The following is an 18,521-nucleotide window of genomic DNA, read 5'->3' on the forward strand; positions in this document are numbered from 1 at the left end:
GTCGGTGAACGGGCAGCTGCTGGCCAGCCGGCGCAGCCTCGCGTAGTACATGTCCACGGATTCGGTCTCGGTCTGCCACGCCCGCTTAAATTTGAACTTCTCATAGTCGGCGTTCACCTGGGGGTCAAAGTGGGTATTCAGCGCGGCCACCGCCGCGTCGTAGTCATCATCCTCTCCGGTGTTCGGGAGAGACTCGAAGAGGTCGTATATTTCCGGGCCACCATAGAGGATCAAGAGTGACCTCTTTACCGTGTCATCGGTTTCTCGGGTCCCTCTAAAGTACAGGTTGAGACGCCCCAGCCATGCCTTCCACCGCGGCGCCGCAGTTGCGGGGTCCGCAGTCTCGCTGAACGGTGGAATGGGGGCCACCCCGGTATGGGCATGAATGACTACGTGCGTGTCGGCGCCGCGCCGTTGAGGTGGGCCTGCGGGCCCTGGCACTGCGGCATTCGTTGCGGGTGCACCACCCGTGGCGTTGTCGGTCATGCTGGTGATCTCTCCCTGGGTTCACTCCACCCCTGCGCAGACCGCGCTGTTTGGTGTGGGGCGGGGTCGGTGCCTGCGCGGGCAACCAGCACACCGTGAGGGCAGATGGACTCTCACAGATGTCCTCTGGAGGCGTTGGCGTGGACGGTGGTTGTTCAACTGCCTTGAACTTATTCCCAGGGCGAGGCAGCTGTTGCATTAGCCTTTGCTTTATTATTGTATCCTTTTTTTTTTTTTTTTTTTCTTTCAGGCCCTGAGCAGGCTGTCTCCGTCGCGCAGAATGCAGCGTGTGAGGGCGGAGGGCAGGGCAGGCGTTGGAGGCTCCGCGTGGTCGGGCCTCGGGGCTGACGTGCAGCGTCTCCCCACTTCGCCCCTCCCCCGCCGGGACAGCACGCCTCAAGAAGCGCGCTCGCGCTACGGGCAGATCGGAGGGCGAGCCTCCCAGGCAGCAGCGCACGTAGCGCGGGGGGGCCAGGCAGGGCCGCGTGGGTGTACACTCACCAGGCAGCTCCCGCCAGCTGAACACGCTCCGTCCCAGGAGGCGCGTGGGCGGGAGCCGACGTCGAGCGAGGGCAGCAGGCCGGCGGACGAGCTCCGCGGCTGGAGATGACACCGGGCAGCTGCAGCAGGCAGCGGACAGTAGGTAAGGAGCGAGCAGCTCCACAGGCAGCCAGGCACGCGCGGGGGCGGAACCGGCCTCGTCGCCAGTGTAGTGTGCGAGGTCCGGGCCTCACACGGGGTACACTTAACACAATGACTGGACACACACGCTAGCTGGAGGGTATGCCGGAAAGACCCCGAGCGGTCTACCGCGCTTTTATTATATACCTCGGGGCGTGCCCGTCCCGAGGGTGAAGGCGTGCGTGTGTGTGTGTCGGATACATTGTTGTTGAGAGGCCGGGTGGCTCTCTACAGTGACTATCTGCGCGCCGCTACCTTCCCAGCCCCGCAGGCATTGCAGTCAGTGGCACAGATGAACTTAGATCTCGAACATAGTTTAGAGTCAGCAGTCAGTATTTCACTCACTGACTTGACAGCAGCACCTCAGGTTATTGATTGAGCAAGACAAGTGCTGTAATAGTTTTAATATTCAGGCGGCTGGTACTTACTTGAGCCACGGACGAGAGTCCGGTCGCACGACTGGGAAAGCAAAGCAGCGAGCCTCAGAGGCCCGGCCGTGCCTGCGCAGTATTTAATTAATGAAGAGGCTCAGTCAGAGCCTTAGGCCCGGCCAGAGCCCGCGCATGTGCAGCACTTGCGCACCGTTTGAATTAAATAAAGAGCGAGGAATACCTCTGAGGCCCGGCCGGGGCCCGCAGGGACCGTTTGTGCAGTGCACACTGCGCACCCTTTACTTCATGATGAAGTGAGGGGCCCCCTAGAGCGCAGAGGCCCCCCCGCAATGCGGGGGCTGCGGGGGCCTCTGTTACGCCCCTGAGGCGATGGCATGACTGGCAGTAGTTGTCCAGTCGATCACTATTGTCGCACTACACTTTACGTTCTTATGAAGAACTGTGTGATGTGAACACGGGAATAAACAGATTAGCATTAACATGCTTCTTTCCTGAGTGCAGCGAGCTTTGGAGGCCTTTGGGATACCTGCTGTCAGGTTTTGCATGCCTTTTGATATGCCTGTGAGCTAGCAGTCAAGCCTCCCTAGCACAAGTGACTGTTATGCAATCATCTGAGCTGGAGTGAAACTCTCGTAAATGGAGCAGGGCAGAGGAGAGCTGCGGTGAAGGAATCTCCTGATCAAGTACCACACCAGGAAGTGAGTAATCCCTTGATAAATTAACGATTTTAGTCTTGTTTCTATGTTCTCTGTTTAATGTTTAATTTCAGGCCCCTCTCATACAAGTTCACTTAGAGCGGCCGAGTCCTCTGCTTACACTGCATATGCATTAACACAGAGAGGTTTTTAGGAATGGGCAACGTGGGTTTTGGCCTAGGGACCCATCTTTTAAGGGGGCCTTTCTTAGTTGATCAGAACAGTAAGGCTGTAATAACTACTTTACTTTTTTTTTAATTTTTAGGTCGAGCCTGGCGTAAGCAGCACAAAACGCTGTCGCCAGTGAGCTCTATTGTTAGGGACTTGCCTTGGAAGTGGGACAGGAGATGGGCACGCGCAGAGCTTTCGGCGATTTCAGGAGGTGTAAGCGCACGTACAGCCATGCGTGTGCACATCTCCTGTCCCCCTTCCTCCAGCAAGTCATCTGCATGCAGTAAGTGCGCGCGCGCACACACACACAAAAACAAACACACACACACACACCACCTCCCCACACCCGTGTTTTTGCTTTCCCTCCGCGTTTCACACACCCACACAAAAACAAACACACACACACACACCCACCCTCCCGACTCCGTGCTTTCGCTTTCCCTCTGGCGTTTCAGGCCTCGCTCTCCAACTCGCTATCACCTGTTGTAATCCTGCCAGCGGGCGGCATGAAGCCGGGGTCAGCAGAAGAGCCCGGCCCCGGTGACCGGGTGTAATGGCAGAGGCGGTGGCCGGGTGGAACGGGGAGAGTCTGCTGAGTCCAGCTCTGCAGGAGCAGGTGCAGCGCATCCGGCGCCGAGAGCCACCCAGGCCATGTGTGCGTCACTTCCTGCAGTGCTCTTGGCCCGGCTCTACCGGTTCAGTGGCTGCTGGACGTGAGACTTGAGCGCTGGGGCTGCTGCGAGTGCGGTGAGTAGGACTCTCCGGGGGTCTGCATCTTCCGTTCCTCTTTTGCCATGACATTTCAAACCAGACTATCTTTTGCTTTCTGTTTCGTGTGGTAATGCTGTGTTCATCTGAACGTGGCCAGAATCTGCTGCTGCTAAACGCGCATTAGTATTGACCCGGGAATGATATAGTATCAAAAGTGAGAAGTACCACGTTGAATGAGTATTTCCCAAGATGATAGAGATGCTGGTACATATGAAGTCTGATTCACAAAGGGAAACGTAATCATTTGTGTAAGTTTATATTAGCTTTAGTAACTTTACACTGTTTCGCTATTCACAAACCTCAAGTCCAGTTTTACTACTAGTAATTTTACAAGTGTAATTTTGCTATTAGTAAAATTACACTCGTACTTTGTGAATTCCAAAAACTAGTACATTTACTACGAGTGTAAACTTACTCGCAAGTGTATTTTTAACTTTGTGAAACAGGCCCAGAAGGTTTGATCTTAAATTGCAGGCCAAAGCAGAAGTGTTTCCAGGCAGGCATATGTCATTTTGGTCAGTGGAGAAGTCTTTTATCTCGATGTGTTTTAAAATGCCAACTTTAAGCAATGTTAGCTGTTGCACCAAAATTAAAATAAGATAATGCTCCATAGACCAGTTTTAATCTGCTGCTCCCCTCATGCTGCCCAAGTCTATCCGCCTTTCCTGTTTTCATGTGGAAGTCACAAACTGTTACTGGGAGCCGAGCATTTTTATTATCCCTTGTCTGCTTTTCCTTCCAAACAGTTAGGAACTATACAATCGGTTTCCATGTTTCACTAAGGTGTATAACCGGTGGCGAACCTCCCAGTGTGACTCCTCACTATGACTCTGGCATGGCCTCCATGCCACCCTGACACTATTGCTGTGTCTGTCCTCTCATCGAAATGTCATGAGCACATTTGCAGTCTGTAGTACTCCTAATTACAATGACCTATATAAACGTATTTTACTCTGTATAATACTGTTGTATATTACAACGCATCATATTTCAGTAGTGCTCCTCTTGATGTCAAATGTGATGGTGCGTGAGATCGTGAACTGGAAAGATTGGAGCATTTTAGTGCTCTGGATTAGGACTGTAATTGGAACCAACTTAAACTTTGTTTTGCTGTTCTTATTGTACAAAAGTAGCAGCTTTTTATTTATTTATGCATTTTTATATAGCGCGGACTTTACCCGAAGGCGTCAGAGCGCTTCACATTAGGAACAGAGATGAAACATAATGAGAAACATTACAAAAGAACAGATTGCAAAAACATATGTTACTTTCATAAGGTAATAGTGACAATTGTGAGCAAACAAAATACATGAGGTAATAAAAACTGTGAGCAACCAAAAATACATGAGGTAGTAAAGGTAATAGTGACAATCGTGAGCAAACAAAATACTTGAGTAAAAATTGTGAGCAACCAAAAATACATGAGGTAGTCAAAAGTGCACAAGAGGAGTTGAAGGTGACAAGTGTGCAGTTATAAGAGAAAACAGAGTATAATTTGAGGTATAGTACTGCAATAAGTGCTAGACACTCAGGCACAGGAACAAGCGTTACGTGGGCAAGGTGGCACTTGTGCAAGTATCAAAGGTAAAAACATGTGAGAGGTAGCAGCCGTGTGTTGCAAGGGCAGAGTGGTGTGTGCATGTTACAAAAGGGCACCGAACACCAGTACATGGAAAATACTGCAAAAAGGCAGACCCTCCAATCACAGGCATACACTGGGAAGGCACTTCCATGGTCATGAAAAGTAGAAATTATCAGTAGTGGGAAGGCTGCAATGCAGGCCTGCATGACCTCCTTCCATGCATGTAATGTCCTCTCCTACCCTCCACACCGTCGCCCTTGACCAACAACGCCTTCCCCACTCACACCTAGGTCCTGATCAGAGAAAGTGGTAAGTGTGAACGTCAATTGCAACGAAAAGACAAGCATTTGCAATGCAATAGGTCTCGCATTTTAGAAACTTTGACCTATAGGTATAGTAAATGACAATGGCTTTTATTATTGCTTTTTTTAACACATAAATAAAAAGCATTGTCATTTACAATGCCAATAGCTCAAACTCGCAATTGCGAGACCTATTGCATTGCAAATGCTTGTTTTTATTGTTTTGTGTTCCAATCAGCCTCTGCTTCGATAATTTGCTAATTTGAGCAAGAGTTAATAATGACATCATAGGAGCCATGTTCTGATTGGGCTTGGCTAAGCGAGAGTTAAATATTCATGCCCAGCCCTACTGCATAGGCCTTCCATTCAGCCCCCAAAGACAACTTAAGGGAGGAGTGTGCTGCCACCTGTTGCCTTTTGCCATCAGTGCAATAAACTATAATTGTGCCCAGTGCCATGCATTTGTGGCCTTGCCGTGAGTAAAACAAAGGTATGCTTAAAAAATAGAGTCAGCATATTTCAAAAGTGGAATGCGAACGTGGTGTCACCTACAGCTATCTGCTGTCTTGTCCTGCCCGCGGGGCTGGTTGTGGTCTGCTGTAGGGTGGGGCTGATGTATGTCCAGTCAATTCATTGGAAGTACTGGCAAACCCACAGGGTATATTTTAGATGGCAGTGCACAGTGGCATCCCTTCGTCAGTGGCTGCTAAGCATCTCTTCCTGGTCTGATGTGCCCATACTGAGAACCCCTAGAGGTGAGTCTTACTGTTCTCACGCTTGCACTATTCTTTCTGAAATCTTTACTAAGGGTTGACAAGCCCATGTAATTTAAGTAGTGAAATACATAGAAGAAAAAAGTCATACTAGTCGTGACATCCTCAGAATTATAATAAAGGTATATCTGATTAATTTATTTGTGAATATAAGTAAGGCTATCTGTGCACCGATAAACTAAAGAACCCAGGAGATTATATTTGTTTTTAACTAATGCAGTTGTATTCTAAAGGTGTATAAACAGTATTTAAAAGTGCAAACTGTCCCTTTATGAATGTTCTTCATGTTATTTCTAAAAAGGAAGAAGTTGGGTGGGTCACTCTCCAGTCACTGCAAGGGGGAGAGGGGACACATACCTAAATAAAAATGTGGCAAATGACTTGCAGCTGCTGCAGCCATTCTTAAGGATTATAGGCAGCAATTCCATTACACCCTGGTGGGAACTATGAAAGAAAGTAGACAATTGGCTTCATCTAGAGGAGTGGTGTGGTGTTCTGTTAATATGGCAATGTTAATTTTTCATTTTGCTACAAATACCCAACCATGTTGCATCCAGACATTCAAAGTAAATTGTGAATGCCCCCATTTCTGTTTTTTATGTAATCGTGTGAAGATTAGGCAATATTTGAAGTGATTATGTTCTGCAGAGATGATGTTCGGCAACCACTCACTTGCTTTATTTTCAATTTAGGTGATATGTGATTGTGTAATACAGACATTTTGTAGCGAAATATTGTGTTTATGTTACATGCAACAGCCATAAAAAAGGTTTCTTTAAGATCAAATCAGGACCTCACATATGAGAAATGTCAGTGTCACAGAGATTATTTGCAGTTATTATTAGTGAGTTGCTGCTGTGATACCATATTGAAAACACACATCCTATACCTGAATATTACATGTACACATGATTTGAATTTGGACGAGTGTGCCTGTGCACTGTCTCTGACATGGCCAACGAGCACAGGAAAGAGCTGAAACTGGATCATAAATTTAAAACTGTCCCTAACAGAGGCCCCCAAAATATGCTTGGCCCAGGGCCTCCAAACTCCTTAACATGTCCCTGGGGGCATCTGTAAATATGATGGTCATAGTTACGAAGTGTGCAGGCATGTCTAGGCCTATCATGGAAAAGACATTTCCATTTCTCTTTGTGTGCTCACATCCCATTCCCTCAACATGAAACATTACCTTAGTGAAAGAGTATCATGCTGCAGAAACAAACACTACATCTACAGATATATTTCATCTACACATCTCTGTGTAAATTAAGATGGGCAAATTCTGAATTGGTCGAAATTCACAGAATTCGGAGCTGGTTGAACCCACAAAGTATTTTACAAATGCGAGCTTGTGGTTTGTGTGATGCATACTGAATAGTCTTGCATTTATTTTAACTACACTACTCCAACTTGTAGGGGAAATTAGTAGTAGTTACAAGTACTACATATGATTGCACCTACTTCCTCTTCCGTGGACGGGCTAGTGTCAAATAGCAAATATTCTTGCTTTATGTCATCAAGAATGGTACAACAAGATGAGCAGTGTGACAAAGCCTACATTTTAATTAAATGCATGTATTTTTTAAACATATTATTCATTCACATGGCAGGTAATAATGCCTGTCCCCTATGTTATTTACCACAAAACTCATGAAAAATATGTTGTATGAACTGGGTCGTAAATAATGTCTCCCTAGCACAGTGGCCTGGAATCCTGAAGTCAATCGGGTGGTATTGATGGAACACAACACTGCCTGGCTTCCTTGAATTTGAAATACACTCCAGGCATTTTTATCAACAGTCGGCATTAATGATGACAATCAATTCCGTGGAGCTGCTGGGGACTGACAGTGATTTGTGGTTTTCAGAGCTGCCTCACTCATGGTACCCTCTAAATAGAGAGGGTCAGCCTGAATCACGGTGTGTGCTTTTGTCCTCCACTCGCATTTATTTTAGATTTTAATGATGTTTTTGTCCTGCTTACTAATAAAGACATGATGGTAGAAATTAAAATTGCTTCCTCAGTTCACGCTATTATCATGCACACCCTTGGCATGCAGATAATTTACTAGTTTATCTCTCTGGGGCTGGCAGGATCCTGAGTTATATCTTGTGTACTCCTCATGTATATTGTCAGTCGAGTCTGTGAAATTAAAGGTTTAGGTTTGCCTTTAAAAGTTTCAAGTTATTGTCTATCAATGTAAATTCTAATTCAAACCCAATGTAAATTCTAATTCAGACCCTAAATAGTTCTTAGTTATTCAGCGATAGGCAGTTCCTAAGCGAATAGGACCACTCCTTGGCATTTTTCTGATTGTTGTCTCAGTTAAATAATCTGCTCTTGACAGTAATGTAACAAATGGTGTAGTTGATATTTTAAGAGTGTTTCCCACTTTTTTATTAAAACTTTAAATGAGAAGCATTTCATTAAATGTTGGCAGTTTTAAATAAAAATATAACAGATTTTTGGGTGATGGGGAAAAGAGGTAGGTGGTGGGTGGGCCGCTGGGAGGGGGCCCCCTCCATGTACTTTGCAGGGGGGGCCCCTTAAGTTTTGTTACGCCACTGACGGTGGGGGCCACCAGCACTCATTTGTGGGACCGTTGGGGGCCACCAGCACTCATTTCTGGGACCGGTGGGGACCCCGGACACTTATTTTTGGACACTGCCACTTATTATCCCTCAATCAACATTTTTCCAGACTAAAAAAGGGAGAACGTAAACACAGAGAAAGATGGACAAAACGTCACACAGGGAGAAAGAAGGAGCCTACAGGAGTTAGAGAAAGGGGGCGAAAGTGTCTGAAAGTCAGAACAAGCACTGGCAAAGCCATTAGATCGTGCATATTGAAGACCTATTAGCTTTGGCAATGTGCTATAGCCATGTTGTATACTAGTGTGGCTGCTGTTCAGAAAGACTAAAAGTTAGATGTATATAGTGTTGAAAAGTGTAGCAGAGTGGGGTGAATTTGAGTGCAGTGGTTTAGAGATTAGTGGATTAGAGTGGAGTGGTGTGGATTACAGTGGAGTGGATTTAAGTGGAGTGGATTACAGTGGTGTGGATTACATTGGAATGGAGTTGATTACAGTGGAGTGGTATGGAGTGGGGTGGAGTAGATTACAGTGAAGTGGGGTGGCTTACAGTGGATCCAGTAGAGCGGATAGCAGTGGATTACAGTGGAGTGATACAGTGGACTGGATTGGGGTGTATTACAGTGGAGTGGATTGGATTACAGTGGATTGGATGGGGTTAAAGTGGATTACAGCAGAATGTAATGGAGTGGATTACAGTAGATTGAGTGGATTACAATGGATGGGATTTGATGGTTTACAGTGGAGTGGATTACAATAAATTGCAGTTGAGTAGATTACAGTGAATTACAGAGGATTTTTACAGTGGGTTAGAGTAGATCGCAGTGAATTACAGTGGGGTGAAGTGGATTAAAGCGGATTAGAATGGATTAAAGTGGGGTGGATTACAGTACATTACAGTTGATTGGAGGGATTAAAGTGGATTAGGGTGGATTACAATGGATTACAGTGGGGTGGATTACAGTGCATTACAATGGAGTGAAATACAGTGGTTTGGAGTGCAGTGGAGTGGGTAATATTGGAGTAGATTACAGAGGAGTCGATTATACTGGAGTGAATTACAGTGGAGTAGATTACAGTAAATTAAAGTGGATTACAACGGAGTGGATTACAGTGAAGTGGAGTGGATTACGATGGAGGTAATTACAGGGGAGTGGAATACAGTGGATTATAGTGGAGTGGAGTCAAATCAAGTCAAGTGGAGTGGAGTGGATTACAGTGGAGTGGAATGGATTATAGTGGATTGAATGGATTACAGTGGACTCGAGTGGAGTGGATTGCAGTGGAGTGGATTACAGTGGATTGAGTAGAATACTGGGATTAGAGTGGGTCACAATGAATTACAGTGGCGGTTTGGAGTGGATTACAGTGAATTGGGGAGGATTACAGCAGAGTGGAATACAGTGGAGTTAATTGATTACATTGGAATGGAGTGAATTACAGTGGAGTAGATTGGAGTACAGTAGAGTGGAGTGGATTACATTGGAGTGTATAGCAGTGGATCAGAGTGGAGTGGATTAGAGTCTGATTCACTGCATAAAATAAAGAACACGCTCCAACTACATGTCATCATTTCTAATTGTGTGGAATGACAATCTACCTTACAGCCTGCAATAAAGAACACCCAAGACATGTCTACTTATTGTGTGGAATAATGAATATCTCCTGTTCTAACAGCATGTAATAAACAACACCTAAAACGCACTGGTCTGTCTCGCTGTACTTCTGCTTCCAATTAAGAGACCCACATATCTGTACTAGCCTACAGTATCACTTAAAGGGATCGCCAGGACTGTAATGAAAATAAAAAAATAAAAGAAAACCCTAAGCGTGCAATACCTGCTAGTTTAGCATATATCTCAATGGAATGAATGCTAGAGGATATGGCTAATGGCCAGAGCTGCCGACTTTGGAACTTGGGAACTAGGTTTGAGTATCGGCATCGACTCAACGTCCTGTGATTTATGAGAAATCAACTAATGTCTCTGTACCTTTAAAAATAAAAAAGAGAGTGCTTGTTTGTGTTGTGTGTGTTTGTATGGAAAGAAAACCTCAGTTTTACAAACACTTCAGTCCTGATTTAGAGATGACAAATACAATTCCACTCATTATCATACAATGAGGGAGAGAGAAGTACACATGGGCAAATCCACTCCCCTTCCCAAAGCAAATCTATAACCAAAAAAGAGTAACCTCTTTGTAGTCGTGTATATGTATATTGAGCTTTAATGTTTTTCTCAAAATCAATGTACAACTACTGATGACTTGGTAACATAACTGTTTCTTGATATGTTAATGTAAAGCGCTCTGATACCCTACTCAGGGTCATGTTCGCACTATATAAAACACCAAATAAATAAATAAATAAACCCCCAAAAGGTTGATGGGGTCTGTGGTTAAAGAAATGTAAATGACCTCCAGCTATTAGTTAATCAGGTTATTCTTTACCAGAGTTAGGGTGAGATTAAAAGCAAAGTGAGATACAAAAATGGGAATAAACCAATGATCTCTTTTATCTAACTAAGTTTGTGCTCTACATGTTCCATCATACTTGCCCAATAGGTCATGTGCTTTTGTCAGGAACTGTATAAACAGATCCCCAGAGTATATGTTCTTTTACCAGAAACACAGTTGTATTTAAATCATAGAAGCACATTCAGTTACAGATATTCTCGGGTACACTGGCCTTCGAGCTAACAAACGGGATCTATAAGGCCCCATAAAGTTCAATGGAGGCAGACGGGCACTGCAAACCTACTATATTATCAGGAAATCAGAAGGATTTGCTGGTCTTTTAGGAGAGGCTTCAGAACTTCTCAATGAGTCATGGACACCAGGATCTAGGTAAAAACATAAAGGGGCATGGAATGTCTGGGTACGTTGGTGGTTGGAAAGAGAGTTGTACCCTATGGAGGCTGATGAAGTAGATGCCGCTAATTCTTTGCGAATTTGTTTACCAAAGGGTTTTCCCAAAGGGCAGTTAATTGTTTCACATTGGCTATTGCAGCAGGCCATTCTTTGTTAAATGGTTTGTCTATTGGGAAAAGTTGTTACATTTGTGGAATTTTCAAAAAGGGTTTGTCTGAAGAGACCTCCAAGGTCATATTATGAAAGTGTATGGGATGTCAATGTGATTTTAAAAATGTTTGAGTTTTGGCCAATGAACAGTTACTTAGCGTTAACGGAGCTGACATTGAAAATAGCTACTTTGCTTTGTCTCATTTCTTTTAGACGGTTTCTAATGTTCAAGCTTTAGTTACTACCAGTAGGTTTTATCAACCAGAAGGAGTATTTTTTATTTTTTTATTTGGAGAAAGATAAACACTATGTCAGAGTCAATGCTTTACCCGAGATTTCAGATTCAATCAATATTTTGTGTGGTTGACTATTTGAAAGAGTATGAATCATGAGTACAGGAATTCAGGCATGATGGTGTGGGTCAGTTCTTGATTTCATCTGTAAAACCATATAAAGTAGTTTCTGTAGCTGCTATGGCTAAATGGCTGAAGGAAGTGATGCAGGAGTCTGTCAATCATGTTTAAAGTCTTGCTTTTAGAGTCTTTGAACATGCATAATACTAACCTCCTGTTTTGCCATAAAGTACAGATTTTCAAAGCTCTAGTGGACAGAAAATCGTGATTTTATTAAAGACAAGGAGGCTAGCATTATCCCTCCCTCCCTTCCCAGATGTATGAAGAAGGAAATGGAAGGAAGGAAAGGGGAATTTTGTTTGAGAGGACAGGGGATATATTTTTCAAATCAAAAGAATTTTGATTAATGTAAGAAAGGTAAAGTTGGCATGAAAGTTTGGAATTATTTATATGTTTTTCTAGGCCTAAAAATGTTTTTGTAAAGACATTTTACTTGGTCTACTATTTGCAGATGTTTGAGGATCAGCACTGGGCACACCCGAGACAGATGAAGGGACTGGATGAAGGGAGTGTGCAAAAAGAGGAAGAAGATGGAATATTGTGGCGTTTTATGGTCTGAATGTTCTGGATTTTTTCATCAATCATGCAATGCTCTGTTTTTAGAACTTTGAAGTGTTTGCTGATTGGAAGTAGTGAATAAAATGTAATGTATAATGCTAGCCTTCTTGTCTTTAAAAGAAAATCACGATTCTTTGTCCACTAAAGCTTTCAAAGCCGGTATTCTTCCTTAGACTTTTTTAATCATTCATTATCATTTCATCGTGCATATGACTCTTGTGCCATCTAGTGGTTACTACAAACACTGAAGTTTTTCATAGAGGCATTGGCTTGTGGATGTACTACATTGACAACCATCTGAACGCCACAGTGAGTGCAATTAGCAACTGCTGGTGAAGAGATGTGTTAGTGAGCTTAAGGGTGGTCACACTGCTTGCAGTCGCTCAATTCTGTCATTCTTTAACTTGTCATGATGCATATGGATATTTCCTTAGATCTAGATCGCATGTCTGAAGTTGTTTCCTGTGATGTTTGTGTCGGGCCAGGGGACAGGTACATTTAGCAGGTTATTTCGTCATTTTGCTACTTAGTGGGTCGAAGTCTGATAAATCCTTCCTTCGTTTAGTCCCTGAATACTGGGAATGGACAAATTACCCAGTGTTTGGTGTAGTCATTTACTTATTTATATGTATGTATTTCCACTTTTTGAATAGCCCTTCACTTTACTGTCCTTTCATATGGCATTGAGACAATAAACAAACTGACTGCACAAGCAACAACAGAATTCAGCAAGCCAGGTAGAGGAAACAGGGACTCGAAGTCTGCATTATTTATCTGGGGATCAGCAGGGCCTAGAACTGTGTGCTTACGTCACAGTGTAGATATGTTCCTGAACATACACTTTGCCAACAAAAAGATGTACAGACCTATTTGTTCCTCAAATGTTCTTGTATTCAATAGCCATTGCTTCAGTTAAGTGCCTTTTAACTTTATTAAAAGCAAAACACAAAATATGTGAATCACGATGTCAAACACTTGCATAGATTGCATTGTATTTAATGTATGATGTTCACATCTTTAATCCTCTGAAGTATTCTCAAAAGGACGTTTTTGATTGTGCAAGCTACTTCTTTAAAGCCCTGTGCTAGAATCTGCAGTCTTACAAAGCTCATTGGATGCTCTGTCACTTTTCTCTAAAAAAACATAAACAGTGCCACTGGAATTATGCAGTGGGAAGGGCCAAATTATGCCACAGGGTTAAGTAAATTATGTGGCAAGAAAAGGCAAATTATGTGGCGTAATGCGGTAAATTTTGTGATAGTAAAGTTCCATTATTTTGCAATTTTCAGACTTGCTAACACTGTCTGGGCATTGGTTGCATCTCATTAATACCAGTTTAACACCCAAATATACAGAATGGCCAACCTTTGCAAAGGCCTTCCAATGTGTGGCAACATGTGTCGCTGCATTTGTAGTAACTTTTTAACCAGCTGAGCTAGAAACAAATGTGTTTTTTGTTAAAATCTGTAGATTACGCAGCAGATGATGCATTATGTGGCAAATACAGCAAATCTATTATTATGTGAAAATTGCCGCAGTCACACAATCGCATAATTCCAGTGGCCCTGAACATGAATACAGTGGGGCTATTCATAACCTTCACTTTGTAGCACATTTAGTAGTATGATGATATACTACAAAATGCTATTCACTACAGTGGTGGCTCCTCCATTTGAGCGGAGGAGCGTGGCCCCACAAACAAAAGCCCCAGGCCAGAGCTGAAAAATAAAATGGTAATAAAGTTTATTTTCATTTACATTTTTCACCACCCCACCTGTTTCAAACTGAGCTTCAGGACAGGGTGGGCCATTGCTGCTGAGTGGCAGCATGGAGCTGTGTGATTGAACTAAAAAATATGCATGTCTCTTTGGAGAATGCCAGCTAGGTATGTGCATTTTAAACTTCTCTAACCTAGCTGCGTTAGAGAATCCAAGGGGCATATTATCAAGGCGCCACGATAAAATTTTCGCCACTTTAGCATCTGTTTTTGGGCGAAAAGAAGCGATAATTTGATTGCATGATTAGCAAGGTCACACTATTGCATGAATCCATGGCTCAGCGCATGTTTCCTGAACGCCCAGCATCTCAACGCTAATGAGATGCATAGTAGGCGTTCCGCACTAAAATAACGTGAGACATGTCGCTAACACAACTTACTCCTATCAGCAATCTGGCCGCAAACCTGCATAGATGCTAATTATATCACTAACTGCGCTTATCGCTGCTTTGTTTACGCCTGCTTTCAAACTGACTTACCCATTATATCGAATGGGAGGTGGATTGTAGGGATGAGTTTCCCCTGCCCTATCAACAAGGATCTGACTATCGTTGTGCTGTTATTGCTGGGTTTTCAGCAATAATCGCACACGTTGCTGATAGCGCGCTATCTGCGCGATAAAATCCAGCGATAGCCGGCCTTAAGTTAAAACGCGCTAAGCGATGATTATCGCTTCTTGTTGCTGATATGCCCCTAAAAGGCCTCCAGTGCTTTTGTAAGTGCTGATAGAGGCCGCTCCCACCAATCCTAGCGCTGTTGCATGAGAGCAGCTCCAGGATTGGCTTGGGAGTCAGGAGCCTGCCTACCTCGAGGAGGGAAGGATGGAGGAGGAAGTTGCATGGGTAGAAAAGGTCAGTTACTTTTATTTTTTTATTGCATTGTAATTGTATTTTTTTATGTGCCCCATACCCCACCACCCTTGGGACATGCCGGCCACCACTGGTTTAATTTGAAAGGTATAGCACCAGCCCTTCTGAGCAGTGTTGCACTGCTCTTAATGAGAGTACCAGCACTTTTCAGCAGCAAACAGGTACACTGGGACAAGGAGTACCTGCACTTCTATAGTTCCATTTGAAGCACTGCCCCTGCAGGGAACTCGTAATAAGGGCTTAAGTCTCAGCACAATTTAGTGCATATCAGTTCCGGCTGCTCGTCTCCAGTTTGCTTTTTAGGTCGAGCCTAGGCAGCGCATAATCTGTCTGGAAGACCTGAAATAATCATTATTAGAGTGGAATCCTGTCTGCTGAATGCTATTGATTCTCTCCTGAGTCGCTCTTTTTTACTGGCTCCTCATTGGTTGGTGCTCCTGATACATCACTTTCGATTCTCAGCAGCACCGATCAACTTCAGTGTCCCTGTAAATGTTTATGTGCTCCTTTGGAGACTTCTTGTTTTGTTTGCCATTGCTCATGTTTATTGTGAACAGCTTTTTAAAGATGGGAATGTATTTTGAGTTGTTACATGTGTGCACTAAACAATGCTTCACATATGCAAATGTGCGGATACATGTGTGCCTTTATTTAAGGACTAACACTAGAAGCTGGTTCCTAGCATGTGGATGTTTACGTGATTATCGTTTTCTTACTTTGTTGTTTTTACTTTGTTTTTAAGTTTAACTACTCCTCATAGAATTATTTAGAGGCACCATATTTGAGCATTTTGCTGTTGACTAATACGTTTTGTTTCATCTGGGAATGCGTGTGTGTTTTGGCAGTGAAATGCATGAGACTTCTCATGTGTAGCAGTGTTTCATAGGTGTTTCTCCAGTCATCCTGGTGACTAGGCTCAGTCCATCCTCCATTCTGTGTTTAAAAGGGGATCTGATATGAAAGGCTCCAACGAGGGTACTGATCCCCGCTGATTGCGTTGCTCGCGTTTTGCTTTTTACTGGAAGTCAATTAGCAGCTTCCATTAATGCAGTTCTCTGTCAGCAGCGGGGCGCATACATAACAAATGCTGCTCTCGCCTTTACTTTTCCAAACATATTTTCCACATTTGATCCAGCATTAGTTTAAAAACAAACGATTTCCCAACTGCATTTTTTAATGTTTTATTAATCCACTCACTGAAAGGGGTTTAAATGTGTTAAGGAGGCTGTGGGACCATATTTTTATCATTTCTTCAACGATGAGAGAACTTTAAAGAAAATAAATTCATTAAGGCATTTCTATGCATACAATAATGCATTGTTTAGTTCCTGTCCAGTTCCCACTTCTTGCTCTTTCTCCATCCCTCAGGCCCCCCCCCCCATGTAAAATAACCCAAATCATGCCATCAGTTTACATATTTCTGCCTCTTTCTTCTTCCTTTTATAAGGTCAAATAAAAACATGACAACTTTTTGAAGTGTTGCTTGTGGAGAGGGGTCAGCAGCACGTCTGGTAGCTCTGTAAGGTTAATATTGTTTTAGTGCAGACCCATGTGACAAAGGCAGTTAAGTCCCTTTGCCCCTCCCTACAGGCCTTTCCACCCACCACCACCCCTGGATGCAGATGCCCTTTTTTCCTTTCCTTTTTTCATTAGTCCATTCTTTTTGTCCTCTTCAGCAGTTCACTCCAGGGAGTGTCTTCAGAGTGAGGTAAAAAACAATTCAACAGCAGTAAAAAGGAGGTCCATTCACAGATGCTAGCCAATTCATTTGGCAGAACAATCACATTTTACATACACATAATGCAGAATGATTACAGTGTCAGTGGGAAAATGGAACAGACATAAAAAACGGGTTTATTACAACATAACTTTAAAAGGCATTAGGTGCACATTTAACCAGAGTAAAACTGTCCCTCACAATGCCAGCTGATTCGTTTCCTCCCTTGTGGACTGTCAAAGGATTGCTAAAAGCTCATTTAAAGGTCCTTCGTTTGGAAGCAATATTCAGCTTGTTTCCTTGGAACTTTAGCAAAATGAATACATCTTTTTAATGCTGGTGGGTACTAAAATACAACAGAAATTGGAAGTCAGAAAAAAGTACATACCTAATGTGGAGGTTGCTCCTTGGTGGATTCCACAATAAGGTTTCACAAAATAATTTATATGATTTTTTTCAAGTTAATACGCAAAACATATATCTCTCTGTAGGTCTAACAGACTTTGAACCATATGTTTTATTGTGGGTGGTCATACCTGAGTTGAGGCACTGCTGGGCTCCCATCTGGGCATGTACCTCATGTGCTGTGCCAGTACAGTCAAAAGGCATATGCTGTTCAGTAATGCACAAAACAATTGCACATTATTATGTGCCAGGTTTGGGCCATTTTATGCCCCAATGTCCTTCATTTGTAATATATAGACTACTATGTATATATGAAAAATGTGTGTGTACTATTGTCAGGTAGCTAGTCTGCAGTCAAATGCAAACAGAAAGATGTAAAGCTGTCTCACAGTACAAACCGCTGTTCTGGCAGCAGCGCTGCTCTCTGCCTCTTGGTGGCAGTGTAGGACATCGTGAAAGGATGCAGTCTGGAAGCCACCACAAAATTCCACATTATCCCACACAATTCCAGTACACTCAATACCACATAATTACTATCCCCCTAATTCCACCGCACACCATGCCACATCATTCCACTACACAAATACACTCCGACACCACACAATTCCACCCCACACAATTAAACAACAAACAAATTCCAATACAACCCACATAATTCCACTCCTCACCACATACATCCACTACACTCCAGAGCAAAACACATAGGTATAAGACATTCTCATTTACAATGCCATGCGCAAATGCGAGACCTATTACACTGCCAATGCTTGTTTCCATCGACCTTGCTATCTAGCTTGATAACCTGCTTGTTGTGACCTCTTCATCAATAAGATGACTTCCAGATAGTTAGATTGAGTATTTATTATCAAGTACTTCAGGAGGTAAAAGTGCATGCAGCAGATCATACAGGTAACAGTAATATGAATGTTGACATTCTACAATTCAGAATACTTTCCCAACAAAGTTCTATTACATATTACGATTCCATTGCTCATTAAAGAAACATGCACCCACTACACATCCCCTTTCTTTATAAAACTAGATAAAACAAATAAACAATAAATATTTACAAACGCTGAACTGCTTGAGTTTGTTACTCCAGCATAGTGTATGTCATCTGCAGAAAGAACCTGGGTAATTTGATTTGCAGGAATTTCTGAAACATGCTTGGAACTAAAAGAAGGGATAAATAGACCAGGCTAACTGCCACACCCTGCACACATCCCTTTCCTTAAAATTTGAAAACAAAAACAAATAATCATTATAACTCTCTACCACTATACTCCACATCTTCTGAATTAAAATTAGCTTCTACTC

Source organism: Lissotriton helveticus, chromosome 1_1, assembly GCF_964261635.1.
Source record: "Lissotriton helveticus chromosome 1_1, aLisHel1.1, whole genome shotgun sequence".
In the NCBI taxonomy this organism is placed as follows: domain Eukaryota; kingdom Metazoa; phylum Chordata; class Amphibia; order Caudata; family Salamandridae; genus Lissotriton; species Lissotriton helveticus.